The sequence below is a fragment of the Ranitomeya variabilis genome, chromosome 4 (genome assembly GCF_051348905.1).
Source record: "Ranitomeya variabilis isolate aRanVar5 chromosome 4, aRanVar5.hap1, whole genome shotgun sequence".
Classification (NCBI taxonomy): domain Eukaryota; kingdom Metazoa; phylum Chordata; class Amphibia; order Anura; family Dendrobatidae; genus Ranitomeya; species Ranitomeya variabilis.
The window spans coordinates 668,879,834-668,895,503 of record NC_135235.1 but is presented as its reverse complement, the minus strand read 5'-3'; positions in this window follow the sequence as shown (position 1 = coordinate 668,895,503).

Sequence of the window (15,670 nt, the reverse complement as noted above, 5' to 3'; positions counted from 1 at the left end):
ATCAAAAGGCTCGCGAATAAGTAGTAGAAGATTACTTCACATTACTTGGCCAATTTAGTTAAATCTGTGTGGAATATCTCTGGTGTTGAAATATATGTTGTAAAATGCTTCTATTAGCTTAGTTTTTGCCTTTTAATAATTACATTTCTATCTATTTGTTTTGTGGTTTTTTTGTGCAGAATAAATTTTTGTTAACACATTCTATTTTGCTAACAGCAGTTATTACCCCGGGCGAAGCCGGGTAGTACAGCTAGTATTTAAATAAATATGGATTTCTGTTCATGGGAAAAAAATTAAGACATCCCCTGAAAATAAACCCTAACCCATATTTTGTAGCAAAAAATAATATAAGACCCTGTCTTATTTTCAGGGAAACACAGTAGTTATGATAACTGCTTGAATCCCATAGATCACATTGGTTATCTATACAAGGAAACATAAATAGGGATCACAAAGTACAGAGGTTTATATGGAACCACATTGTTAGGACAGTAATAGAGAGTCAGCATTCCTATGCAAATGTATAGATCCCACTGTTCCTAATACTTAATGGGCTAGGCAAGCTAAGACCTAGACACCTTGGGTCTGTACCTAATTTGAATAGGTAAACTCATCTTTTTGGGGCTTCTGGGGGGATTGAAGTTGATCATTGATGATAATCATTTCTTGGTGTAATCATTATTTTCTCTGACTATGTTCACTAGATACACCTTATTTCTTAGGCACGTGTGTTCTTTCTTTGTGGACACTTTTTGTGTGTCTTTTTTTATCGGTCACAGTTTTTCACTATCATTTACAAGTCGTTATTTAGGAAGCTTGTTCTGGTTTATGCTCACTTAAACTACTATTTTCTACTATATTGAGTGCTTTAGGACATTATGTCACTGGATCTGTACTTTGCAGCATGTAATTTTTAATCCATTTTTTAATTACAAAGAATTTTGTATTGTCTTCATAATTGAAGCAATAAATAAATATTGATTTGATAATGAGAGCTTTTGTTCTATTATAGGATGAAGATGATATGGGTAAAAACAAAATGGAGCTTTTTATTGATCATTCCTTTTACGTAAGATAAAAGTAATTGCCCCCTAAACCAATGAAATTTTGTTAACATGCAATGAGTTTTTCACATTTCAACTATTCCTAATTGCATAACTCTTTTATTGAAGGGTTTAAGTATGAACTACCCATTGAAATTATTGTAGCAGCCTCTCAATGAGATTCAAGTGAAGACTTTGATTCAACCACTCCAACACCTTAATGCTTCTCTTGAAGTCGACTTGCTTGTGCCATTTTGTGAAAGACATCAGATTTCGTTTGCATCAGATTTGACAGATGAGAAAAGCCTTGGTTTTTTGGTCAGCAGTGGTTTGGACCTTCAATAAATGCAGTTTTTTGCCCATAATCTATTAAATTGTAAAATCGTGTTCACTGACCTCAACTGAGATAAATGAGTTCTTGACGTCTTTGGATGGTCATCTGTTGTTTCTTGTGAACTTTTGAATAAGTCACTGGTGTGCTCTTGGCAAAATTTTGGTAGGCTGGTCACTCACGGAAATTACTGTTCGAAGTGTTTTTCATTTGTGGATAACTGCTCAGCCTGTGATTTGTTAGAGTCCTGTATTTGAATCTCTTTAGAAGTGGCATCATGTCCTGAGACCTTCCAATCTGCTTCCCATTTCCAGACAGCTTCTATTTAAGTGTTGTTTAGATTCAACAGGTGTCAACATCTTTGTCTAATGTTAAAAGTAGTTTGATGATCTGAAATATTCAAGTGAGAATATGTAAAAGTGGAAGAAACTAGATGAGGGGCTTCTTATTTTATTAATAAATATTTGATTTGAAAACTTGCATTCTTGTGTTTCGTGTGATAGAATTGGAAAAATATCCTTCAAAAAAGGGGGAAGTGGGAACAAAAGGATGGCACGAAGCATAGTGATTATGGTAGAAACTCATCCATTTGAAAATAGTATAATAACCTCTCATCTATTTCAGTTGTGTGGTTGCAGAGCACAACTCCTTAAAGCATTGGTCCTCAACCTTTCTTGCCTTGAAAGGCATACTCATCTCTAACAGATGGTCTTGAGCCAAATCCAGCACTTTTCTGCCCCACATTAGTCACACTCCGTGCCCCCATTATCGGTATAATGACTGAAAGAGCTTCTCCACAGAATGCAAACCAAAACCTTGTGTCCCTGTCCCATATAGGCATTATATTTACATAAAGTTCCTACTCTACCCCGATTTGGGATTCTAACATCAAACATACTCCCACCACACTATTACATCTGGCTTCAAGCATCCCACTAAATGGAAGCTTCATCTCATCTCTAGCTTACCATATTTATCTCTTCACATTTTTATCTTCTATGAAGGACTACTCTCAAATGTCAATGTCACCTGGCATTGACTGACAGCTCGCTCATCGTTAGGGTCGGCTGTCAGTCATTGCTCTCAATACACACAGTGGTGACTGAACCTGCCTGGCACCACCCCCATGACTGAACGGCAAATGATTACGGGGGTGGAATAAAGTTAATTTCCTCTCCGCAGCGGAGCTCTCAGTGCCGGCACGAGGCAGGTTCAGAATGCTATTAAACTGCAGATTAACCTCATGTCTGCAGATTAACAGCTTTTTTTTCACTTGACAGGTTACCTTTAACCACTGGGAGCAGATTTGACTAATCCAGTCAAATTTTCGCTTCTGTAGCAGCCTAAAATATCAAATCCATGAGATGATCTCCTTCAAATGACAGTTATAATCAAGTTACTTATCACGGTCAAGTTACATATGAACAGATAACTATTTTCTTAACAGTGGCATAGCTTTTCTGAGAAGGCTTAAAATTGTGCTCAATGACCTTACCCTCTGGTAAGGGTCCCACCTTTTTTCTGTTTTGGTCATGCAATTGCAGAGCACAACAATGAGCCACCTTCAGCATCCCTCCACTCCACATTAGTGACACCCAGAGTCACCCATTATCGGTATAATGACAGACAAAACTTCCCACAGAAAGCACACCAAAACCTTGTGTCACTGTCCCTTATAGCCAGTATACTTACATCCAAAGGTTGAGCTAGCTTCCTCCACCACTTAACCACTGGGAGCTGATTTGACTAACCCAGTCACTGCTTAAAACAACAAACTCATGAGAGAAGCCTAGAAGAAGCAGAGTCCGGTTTGACATCCTCAAGCAGCCAGTCTGCCTTTGATAGTGTGGAACTTGAGAGGTCACTTTTAACCCCTTCCCGACCTGTGACGCCACATAGGCGTCATGAAAGTCGGTGCCAATCCGACCTGTGACGCCTATGTGGTGCCAAGGAGGGATCGCGTTCCTGCAGGTCGGGTGAAAGGGTTAACTCAAATTTCAACTGACCTACAGGAACTGGAGCAGTAGTACTTCAGCCCAGGGGGGGGTAGCTTTACCCCCCCGTGGCTACTATCGCTCTGATTGGCTTTTTCACTTTCAACAGCCAATCAGAGCAATTTGTAATATTTCACCAATGAAACTTGGTGAATATAGCAATTCAGCCATGGCCGATGCTGCAATATCATCGGCCACAGCTGGAGACCCCGATCTGACCCCCCCACCGACTGACAGCGGCGATCTGCCACCGCCGTCAGTCTTTCCTCCCCCCATTATGTTCCCCACCATAATCATCTCCCCTCTGTCCTGTCCGGTGCCCCCTATGTCCGATCCCACCACCCCGTACCTCCGGAGTCCCGGGGTCCCTCCTGGTGTCACTCCGGCTTCTATGATGGGTGCCGCCATCTTCTAAAATGGCAGGCGCATGCGCAGTGCGCCCGCCGAATCTGCCGGCCAGCAGATTCATTCATTTTGATCACTGTGATAGATCCTGTCACAGTGATCAAAATAAAAAAAATAGTAAATTACCCCCCTTTATCACCCTCATAGGTAGGGAACATAATAAAATAAAGAAAATATATTTATTTTTATTATTCCACTAGGGTTAGGGTTAGTATTAGGGTTGCAATTAGGGTAAGAAATAGGGTTAGGGTTGGAATTAGGGTTAGAATTAGGCTATGTGCACACGGTGTGGATTTGGCTGTGGATCCGCAGCGGATTGGCCGCTGTGGATTCATAGCAGTTTTCGATCACATTTACAGTACCATGTAAACCTATGGAAAACCAAATCTGTGCCCATGGTGTGGAAAATACCACTCCTAATTTTCCGCAGCATGTCAATTCTTTGTGCGAATTCCACAGCGTTTTACACCTGTTCCTGTATAGGAATTCACAGGTGAAATCCACACAAAAAACACTGTTAATCTGCGATAAATCCACAGATAAAACGCAGTGCGTTTTACCTGCGGATTTTTCAAAACCGGTGGGGAAAAATCCGCACACAAATTCGCAACGTGGGCACATAGCATTAGGGTTAGGGTTGGAATTAGGGTTAGGGTTGGAATTGGGGTTAAGATTAGGGTTAGGGGTGTGTTGGGGTTAGGGTTAGGCTTGTGGTTAGGGTTGGGATTAGGGTTAGGGATGTGTTGTGATTAGGGTCATGGTTAGAGTTGGGATTAGGGTTAGGGGTGTGTTGGGATTAGTGTTGGAGTTAGAATTGAGGGGTTTCCACTGTTTAGGCACATCAGGGGGTCTCCAAATGCAACATGGCGCCACCATTGATTCCAGCCAATCTTGCGTTGAAAAAGTCAAATGGTGCTCTCTCCCTTCCGAGCCCTGACGTGTGCCCAAACAGTGGTTTACCCCCACATATTGGGTATCAGAGTACTCAGGACAAACTGGACAACAACTTTTGGGGTCCAATTTCTCTTGTTACCCTTGTGAAAATAAAAAATTGCTGGCTTAATAATCATTTTTGAGTAAGGAAAAATTATTTTTTATTTTCACGGCTCAGCGTTATAAACTTTTGTGGAGCACTTGGGGGTTCAAAGTGATCACCACGCATCTAGATTAGTTCCTTGGGAGGTCTAGTTTCCAAAATGGGGTCACTTGTGGGAGAGCTCCAATGTTTAGGCACATCAGGGGCTCTCCAAACACGATATGGTGTCCGCTAATGATTGGAGCTAATTTTCCATTCAAAAAGTCAAATGGCGCTCCTTCCCTTCCGAGCCCTGCCGTGCGCCCAAACAGTGGTTTACCCCCACATATGATGTATCGGTGTACCCAGAAGAAATTGCCCAGCAAATTCTAGGATCCATTTTATCCTGTTGCCCATGTGAAAATGAAAAAATTGAGGCTAAAAGAACTTTTTTTTTTTTTTTTTTAAAGTACTTTTTCATTTTTGCGGATCAATTTGTTAAGCACCTGGGGGTTTAAAGTGCTCACTATGCATCTAGATAAGTTCCTTGGGGGGTCCAGTTTCCAAAATGGGGTCACTTGTGGGGAAGCTCCAATGTTTAGGCACACAGGGGCTCTCCAAACGCGACATGGTGTCCGCTAAAGATTGGAGCCAATTTTTCATTCAAAAAATCAAATGGCGCTCCTTCCCTCCTGAGCCCTGCCGTGCGTCCAAACAGTAGTCCCCCCCCCCCCACATATGGGGTATCGACGTACTCAGGACAAATTGGACAACAACTTTCGGGGTCCACTTTCTCCTTTTACCCTTGGAAAAATAAAAAAAATTGTTGCTAAACGATAATTTTTGTGACTGAAAAGTTAAATGTTCATTTTTTCCTTCCATGTTGCTTCCACTGCTGTGAAACACATGAAGGGTTAATAAACTTCTTGAGTGCAGTTTTGAGCACCTTGAGTGGTGCAGTTTTTAGAATGGTGTCACTTTTGGGTATTTTCAGCCGTACAGACCCCACAAACTGACTTCAAATGTGATGTGGTCCCTAAAAAAAATGGTTTTCTAAATTTTGTTGTAAAAATGAGAAATCGCTGGTCAAATTTTAACCCCTATAACTTCCTAGCAAAAAAAATATTTGTTTCCAAAATTGTGCTGATGTAAAGTAGACATGTGGGAAATGTAATTTATTAACTATATTGTGTCACATAACTCTCTGGTTTAACAATAAAATTTCAAAATTTGAAAATTGCGAAATTTTCAAAATTTTCACTAAATTTCAATTTTTTTCACAAATAAACGCAAAAATTATCGACCTAAATTTACTACTAACATGAAGCCCAATATGTCACAAAAAAACAATCTCAGAATCGCTAGGATCCGTTGAAGTGTTCCTGAGTTATTACCTCATAAAGGGATACTGGTCAGAATTGCAAATAATGGCCAGGTCATTAAAGGGAACCTGTCACCACGTTTTTGGAAGATGGGATAAAAATAGCGTTAAATAGGGGCAGAGGTGGGCATTACATTAGTGTGTTTGTTATGCGTTTATTACCCACCTAAGTTGCCGAAATACCTTTGCAAAGTCTCCGTTTTCGCCTGTCAATCAGGCTGGTCTGGTCAAAAGGGCGTTGTCTTCCCCCAGATTTTGCGTAGTTTTCCGTTGGTGGCGTAGTGGTGTGCGCATGCCCAAGGTCCCGAATCCTCTGCCAGGGGATTTAAAAGAGCGCGCTGTTCGTTTTCATTGGTGATCGGTGGGCGCGGCCATCTTCCTTTGGCCGCGCGTGCGCAGAAGCGGCGCTCTGCTGGCCGCGGCTTCAGGAAAATGGCCGCCGCGATATCCATCTGCGCACGCGCGGCATCCCGCGGCCATTTTCCTGAAGCCGCGGCCAGCAGAGCGCCGCTTCTGCGCACGCGCGGCCAAAGGAAGATGGCCGCGCCCACCGATCACCAATGAAAACGAACAGCGCGCTCTTTTAAATCCCCTGGCAGAGGATTCAGGACTTTGGGCATGCGTACACCACTACGCCACCAACGGAAAACTACGCAAAATCTGGGGGAAGACAAGACGCCCTTTTGACCAGACCAGCCTGATTGACAGGCGAAAACGGAGACTTTGCAAAGGTATTTCGGCAAGTTAGGTGGGTAATAAACGCATAACAAACACACTAATGTAATGCCCACCTCTGCCCCTATTTAACGCTATTTTTATCCCATCTTCCAAAAACGTGGTGACAGGTTCCCTTTAAGGTCAAAATAGGCTGGGTCATGAAGGGGTTAAGAAACAGAGGCTTCTCTTTAAACCTGGTCTCCAACTTGCTCCAGAGTAGAAAGACAGTAACTATGAGAATTTATGTTAGAACCTGGGAAAAAATTTCTATCCAGCTCAGGAAGCGAGAATGGAAGATCGTGTGCTAGTCAATGCCATTCTAGAGTTTCCTCAAAAAGGTCTGAAACGGGGGCCTTCTACTAGCACTCTAAGGCCATGTGCACACGTTCAGGATTTTTAGCGTTTTTTTCGCGTTTTTTCGCTATAAAAACGTGATAAAAACGCGAAAAAAACGCTAACATATGCCTCCTATTATTTACAAGGTATTCCGCATTTTTTGTGCAAATGTTGCGATTTTTTCCGCGAAAAAATCGCATAGCGGAAAAAAAAGCAACATGTTCATTAAAAATGCGGAATTGCGGGGATTCCGCACACCTAGGAGTCCATTGATCTGCTTACTTCCCGCACGGGGCTGTGCACACCATGCGGGAAGTAAGCAGATTATGTGCGGTTGGTACCCAGGGTGGAGGAGAGGAGACTCTCCTCCACGCACTGGGCACCATATAAGTGGTCAAAAAATAAGAAATAAAATAAAAAATAGTCCTATACTCACCCTCGATGTCCCGCGCAGTGTTCCCGCCTCACCGCTGCACGCTGCCGTTCGGTTCCTGTAGCTGATGTGCGGCGAAGGACCTAGCCGATGACGTCACTGTCCTGTGATTGGTCGTGAGCGGTCATGTGACCGCTCACGTGACCGTGACGTCACGGAAGGCCCTGTGCGCACACACCAGCTATAGGAAGACGAACGGACGCCGCTGATGAGATGTCTGGGTGAGTATAAGCATTTTTTTATTTTTTTTATTATTTTTAAACATTCTATCTTTTACTATAGATGCTGCATAAGCTGCATCTATAGTAAAAAGTTGGTCACACTTGTCAAACAGTATGTTTGACAAGTGTGACCAACTTGTCAGTCAGTTTTCCAAGCGATGCTACAGATCGCTTGGAAAACTTTAGCATTCTGCAAGCTAATTACGCTTGCAGAATGCTAAAAAAACGCGAAAAAACCGGAAAAAAAACGCAAAAAAAAAAATGCGGATTTCTTGCAGAAAATTTCCGGTTTTCTTCAGGAAATTTCTGCAAGAAATCCTGAACGTGTGCACATACCCTTAAAGTTAATGTGTCTGGTCTTGGTGTCTTATATTATTATGACTTACCTGGTAATCTGTGGATTTCTCATTTTATTAAAGCTGATTTCCAGTCTAAAAGTGAATCTGGTTCTGACAGGACTAACAGTCTCTACCTTTGAACCCATGGACTCAACATTAGTCTAAGGCTGGGTTCACATTGCGCTAATGGTGTCCGTTAGACGGACTACGTTACACCGCGACATAAACGCGGTGTAACGTAGTCCGTTACGGCCGCCATTGACTGCAGTGTCGGACGCATTGGACGGGATGTGCCGTCATTGAGTGACGGACCCTGAGACGTGGGCTGCAGCGTTTCCGGGTTCGTCACTGCTAGCGCAGATAGAGCTAGCAAATGCTCTATCTGCGCTAGCGTGATGTAAACGTCGGCACTTGCGTTAACAGCAGCCCGTTAGCGTATGTGCTGAACGGGCTGCTGCTAAAGCAGTGTGAACCTAGCCTAAATCCTCACATTAAAGACTGTCCTTCTGGGGTCAATAAAACTGGATCTGGCATACCTCCTAAAAGTGGCCTCCAGGTTTCGTAGGAGTCAAGAAGTTATTCTTCCTTCACTCTGCGTTTACCCCAAAGATCATAAAGAAGAGAAATTTCATACACTAGATGTCAGTAGATGCTTAATAAAGTATATATCGGCTACAGAATCTTGGAGAACATGTCAGTAGCTGTTTATTTCATTCCAGGCTTTATAAAGCATATAAAATTACTATACAAGATGGACTAAAGATGTCATCAGATTAGCTTATTCCTAAAGCGAATGTGTAAGTCAGCAATGTGGTCCTCTCTTTCTACCTTTTATAAACACTACAGACTGGATTTTGCTTCTTCTGATCTATCCTTTGAGAAGTCTTCTACATGCCATGACACCTCCCTAAAAGTTAATTTTCTCTGTAAATCTCTCCGTGGTGCTGTCATGGGTAATAAAAAAAGACGTAATTACTTTCCAGTAATGGGATTATTCAGAACTCATGACAGCATCCTTATATTCCCTCCCGTCACTTTTAATGGGTAAGCACTGGTTAGTTTCCTGGCATGGAGGTTACATTGTGCTCAGGGAAGCATTGTGGTTGGTGTTTACTTTTTGTTTATAACCATTATGGAGGTCCTTTGTAACCCAACTGCTGCATGGGACAGGTTCCGCTCTTTTTATCCCCGGTGGATCCCCTCTCTCTGTGGTGCTGTCATGGGTTATGAAGAATCCCATTACAGGTAAGAAATTATGTATTTTTTTGATGAAGCCAACACAAAAAAGTCACAAAACTTTTTCATGAATATACCTCTTGCTTTCTTCATGCCAGAAAACTGTCACAGAAGGAATGTTAAATTTTCTGAATTTTTCGCTTGCCTAAAAGGCAAATCTCTTTTAGTCATTTTTCTCCATAACAATGTGGAAGCGAATGTTTCTCAGTCTACCAAAGATGAAAATAAGGAGGCATGCTCTTAAGGCCCCCAAATGATCATTTAACCCATTAACGACTGCCGATACACCTTTTAACAGTGGCAGATAAAGGGAACCTGTCACCCCCAAAATGGCTGGTGAGGTAAGCTCACCGGCATCAGGGGCTTATCTACAGCATTCTGTAATGCTGTAGATAAGCCCCCTATGTTACCTGAAAGAGGAGAAAAAGACGTTAGATTATACTCACCCAGGGGCGGTCCCGCTGCGGTCAGGTCGGATGGGTGTCTCCGGTCCGCTCCGGCGCCTCCCATCTTCATTCCATGACGTCCTCTTCGGGTCTTTACGCCGCGGCTCCGGCGCAGGCGTACTTTGTCTGCCCTGTTGAGGGCAGAGCAAAGTACTGCAGTGCGCAGGCGCCGGAAAGGTCAGAGAGGCCCGGCGCCTGCGCACTGCAGTACTTTGCTCTGCCCTCAACAGGGCAGACAAAGTACGCCTGCGCCGGAGCTGCGGTGTAAAGACCCGAAGAGGACATCATGGAATGAAGATGGGAGGCGCCGGAGCGGACCGGAGACACCCATTTGACCAGACCGCACCGGTACCGCCCCTGGGTGAGTATAATCTAACGTCTTTTTCTCCTCTTTCAGGTAACATCGGGGGCTTATCTACAGCATCACAGAATGCTGTAGATAAGCCCCTGATGCCGGTGAGCTTACCTCACCAGCCATTTTGGGGGTGACAGGTTCTCTTTAAGGGTACTTATTCCTCAGCGCCACTTTTTAACAGCACTGAGAAATAAGTGTATAGCGCCCCCCAGCGTTGGAAAATCTCCAGGGTATCGGCTACCCCCTCCAGAGTCTCGGCTACCGAGGGTAGCTGAGACCCCGGATAACATGATTTGGGTCAGTTTTTACCAGCCCCAGTCTTGTGATCGCCATTATAACGGCGATCACAAAACAAGTCGTATTTTCCATTCATTTCTCTTTCCTCTGAAATGATCTAGCTCACAACCCTGAGCCAAAAGGTCGCTGCTTTAGGAAATGAAATAATCAAGTTTTTTCACTTTCAACTGGTGTGCTGCCTATGTTTCTTATCCTTTATACCAGAGGAGAGAGATATGAGGTCCCCAAACCCCCACGGTACCTCTGCCATTCCCTGACCTTCGGACTCTGTCCCCCAGCTCTCTGCGTCATCTTCCCGGAAGAAAATGGAGGCGCAAGTGCAGTGCGCCTGCCGAGATCTGCTGGTCATCACCTGGCAACATTATGAGATTTTCCCTATTGGTTCATTTTAAACACTGTGATAGACCCTATCACAGTGATCAAAATAAAAAAATAGTAAATCCCCCTTTGTCACCCCCTTAGGTAAAAATAATAATATAAAAAAATTATTTTTTTTTCCATTCTTTACGGTTAGGGTTGGGGCTAGGATTAGAGCTACGGTTAAGGTTGTGCTAGGGTTAGGGTTATGGTTGAGGCTAGGGTTAGGGTTGTGTTGGGGTTACGGTTGTGGTGTTGGGGTTATGGTTGTGTTTAGGGTTGGGATTAAGGGCACAAAAATAAAAAAAATTGAAATTTGCCAAATTTCCAAATTTTTGCCAAATTTCCAAATTTTTGCCAAATTTCCATTTATTTCATAAACACAAGCCATATCGAAGAAGTTTTACCACTAACATGAAGTACAATATGTCACGAAAAAAAAAATCTTAAAATCAGTGGGCTACGTTGAAGCATTTCAGAGCTATAACCTCATAAAGTGGTCAGAATTGTAAAAACTGGCCAGGTCATTAAGGTCAAAAGTGGCTCAGTCACTAAGGGGTTAAGGAACAATCATAATGCTGACACAGTCATAGTTTTTATTACCGATATAGTCTTTTGCCTGGTCATAATCCTTCCGTGACTCTGAGCAACCAACATATTCAACTAAAGAGATTTTATCCAATTTCCTGCTGAAAAACTCAAACATGGATGACTTGATTTCAAACAATTTTGATCTGTCATCAATCATCTAAAACAATTGTTAACTCTTAAATTTTTGCCTGATGGAATAACAGCTTTGATTGAAAGTTTTCCTCCCAAAAATGGAGGCTGCGCATTCTATTTTTTCCTCAGGTAAATGGAGGAAGATCTCTGTCTTCTTCACATGAGTGCAGGACTCTATCTCTGCCTCCGATAAATTTAGTTTGTGCTCTGTCTACAGGATAAAAAAAAGAGGACTATCGGTAAAAATACTACGGTGAATACTTTATGTTTCCTTTTCTCCCATCATCTTCTTGACAGGCCTGACATTTATTCTGCTTCCTCCACTTCCTCACTTCCCTGGTTCTCTCACTTCCTGACTCACCCCGGACACATTAAACTTATTGAGAATTTCACAAGACAAACAATGGTGTGCTTGGTTTTAAGTAACTTTATTCTTTCATGAGTTATTTACAAGTTTATGATCACTTATAAAATGTGTACAAAGTGCTGCCCATTGTGTTGGATTGTCAATGCAACCCTCTCATGACACTCTTCCCATTGAAAAAAATAAAGTTGGCTCCAAAATGTCTGACTTCAGATAGTCACCACCCATCTAGAAAACTTTCCCCCCTCCCATAAACTAATGTGACACAAACAGGAAGTTGAGATCACCAACCACTTAAAATGTTTATACAGGTTTACTTTGTAAACATCATGTATGTACGGCTCCGCACACACACAACTAAGCCCCGCACACGCATGGCTCAACACTGTACATGTTACACAACTCTCCTCCATACGCAACGTAGAGGCTCCGCTCCGTACACACATGGCCACTCTACGTACACCCCGTACACGTGCTGCTCGGCTCTATACACCCCGTACACGTGCTACTCCGCTCCATACACCTCGTACATGCCCTGCTCCACTCCATACACCTCATACACGTGCGGCTCCTCTCCGTACACACACAGCTCCCTCCATACACGTCTTAGGCTGCCATCACACTAGCAGTATTTGGTCAGTATTTTACATCAGTATTTGTAAGCCAAAGCCAGGAGTGGGTGATAAATACAGAAGTGGTGCATATGTTTCTATTATACTTTTCCTCTGATTGTTCCCCTCCTGGTTTTGGCTTACAAATACTGATGTAAAATACTGACCAAATACTGCTAGTGTGACGGCAGCCTGACACACACCGTTCTGCTCCATACACGCGTGGCTCCGCTACGTACATGTCACACACACACGTCTCCGCTCCATACATGTATTACACACGGCTCTGCTCCGTACTCCTCATACACACGTGCACACCTCTTACACATGCAGCTGCTCCGTACGCCTCATACACACGCGGTTCCGCTCCATACACCTTGTACACATGCGGCTCTGCTCCGTACTCCTCATACACATGCGGTTTCGCACCGTACACCTTGTACACACTCTGCTCCGCTCCGTACACCTCGTACACACACTGATCCGCTCCGTACACCTCGTACACACACGGCTCTGCTACATCCACACTGTAAACCCCTCCTGACCCCACACATAAACTTCCCCTCATCCAGCACCATGACAACCAGCACAGCAGAGTCCTGCATACACTGAGGCCCCTGATCATGTGACCCCTGACTCCTCCCCTCCTGTGACCTCATCACAGGTCCTGTGTGCACAGAGCAGCCATATATGTGTGGTGTGCGGCTCTGCAGGTGGAGGTAGGTGCTGGAGATTCCCCTTATTCTCTGTTGCTTTTGCCTCCATTGATTATACAGCTCTGGCAAAAATTAACAGACCACTGCACAGTTTTCGAAAAATCAGCTTCTCTACATGTCTGACAGCCAGTCCATTCCAGTGTCAGTTGAATTCCATCCAGAGTACACCTCATTCTACTTAATGTGCTTCTGATTAGGTGATCACCTGAACCAAATCTTATTTAACCCCTTCACCCCCGGAGCTTTTTCCGTTTTTCCATTTTCGTTTTTCGCTACCCTCCTTCCCAGAGCCATAACTTTTTTATTTTTCCGTCAATTTGGCCATGTGAGGGCTTATTTTTTGCGGGACGAGTTGTACTTTTGAACGACATCATTGGTTTTAGCATGTCGTGTACTAGAAAACGGGAAAAAAATTCCAAGTGCAGTGAAATTGCAAAAAAAGTGCAATCCCACACTTGTTTTTTGCTTGCCTATTTTGCTAGGTTCACTAAATGCTAAAACTGACCTGCCATTATGATTCTCCAGGTCACTACGAGTTCATAGACACCTAACATGACTAGGTTATTTTTCACCTAAGTGGTGAAAAAAAATTCCAAACTTTGCAAAAAACAAAACAAAACAAAATTGCGCCATTTTCCGATACTCGTAGCGTCTCCATTTTTCGTGATCTGGGGTCAGGGGAGGGCTTATTTTTTGCGTGCCGAGCTGGCGTTTTTAATGATAGCATTTTGGTGTAGATACGTTCTTTTGATCGCCCGTTATTGCATTTTAATGCAATGTCGTGGCGACCAAAAAAACGTAAATCTGGCGTTTCGAATTTTTTTCTCATTACGCCATTTAGCGATCAGGTTAATGCTTTTTTTTTATTGATAGATCGGGCGATTCTGAACGCGGCGATACCAAATATGTGTAGGTTGGGTTTTTTTTTTTATTGATTTATTTTGATTGGGGCGAAAGGGGGGTGATTTAAACTTTTATATTTTTTTTATTTTTTTCACATTTTTAAAAACTTTTTTTTTTTTACTTTTGCCATGCTTCTATAGCCTCCATGGGAGGCTAGAAGCAGGCACAACCCGATCGGCTCTGCTATGCAGCAGTGATCATAAGATCGCTGCTACACAGCAGATTTGCAGGTGTGCTGTGAGCGCCGACCACAGGGGGGCGCTCACAGCCACCGGCAATCAGTAACCATAGAGGTCTCAAGGACCTCTATGGTTACCTTCCTGACACATCGCCGACCCCCGATCATGTGACGGGGGTCGGCGATGCGCTCATATCCGGCCGCACGGCCGGATGCGGTAGTTAAATGCCGCTGTCTGAGTTTGACAGCGGCATTTAACTAGTTAATAGCGGCGGGTGATCGCGATTTCACCCGCCGCTATTGCGCGCACATGTCAGCTGTAAAAAACAGCTGACATGTCGCGACTTTGATGTGCGCTCACCGCCGGAGCGCACATCAAAGCGGGGGTCCCGACATGTGACGTACTATACCGTCACATGTCGGGAAGGGGTTAATGAAGGAAAGTATAAAAAAACAATGCTGTGGTGTTCACAATCCTCTTGCAATAGCACAAGCTGGATGGCAAAACAAGTGCTAGGAATAGCCCAAAAGTAATAGGAATGAAAATATAACTTTTAACCATGCCAAAGGAATTAAAAAGAAAAGTCTTGAGTGAGAAAAAGAAGGGCTCAATTCTGGCTTTACTAGCAGAGGGACACAGTGAGCGTCATGTTGCCTCCATCCTTAAAATTTCTAAGATGGCAGTCCATTACAACAAGGTCAAACAGCAGACATTGGGGACAACAAAGCTATAGACCGGCAGAGGGCTAAAACGACTCTCCACTGACCGGGATGACCGTCATCTTATTTGCATGTCACTCAGCAACCGCAGGATGACATCAAGTGACCTACAAAAGGAATGGAAAATGGCAGCTGGGGTGAAGGGCTCTGCAAGAACCGTTCATAACAGGCTCCTAAAGGCAGAACTCAAGTAATGTAAAGCTAGAAAATAGCCGTTCATCAATGAGAAGCAAAGGAGAGCCAGGCTGAAGTTTGCCAAAGACCATAAGGATTGGACCATAGAGGACTGGAGTAAGGTAATCTTCTCTGATGAGTCTAATTTTCAGCTTTGCCCAACACCTGGTCATCTAATGGTTAGACGGAGACCTGGAGTGTCTTGAACCCACTGTGGAATTTGGTGGAGGATCAGTGATGATCTGGGGATGTTTCAGCAAGGCTGGAATTGGGCAGGTTGTTCTTTGCGAAGTACATAAGAATCAAGCCGCAAACAAGGTTGTCCTGGAAAAACAGTTGATTCCTTCTGCTCAGGCAATGTTCCCCAACTCTGAGA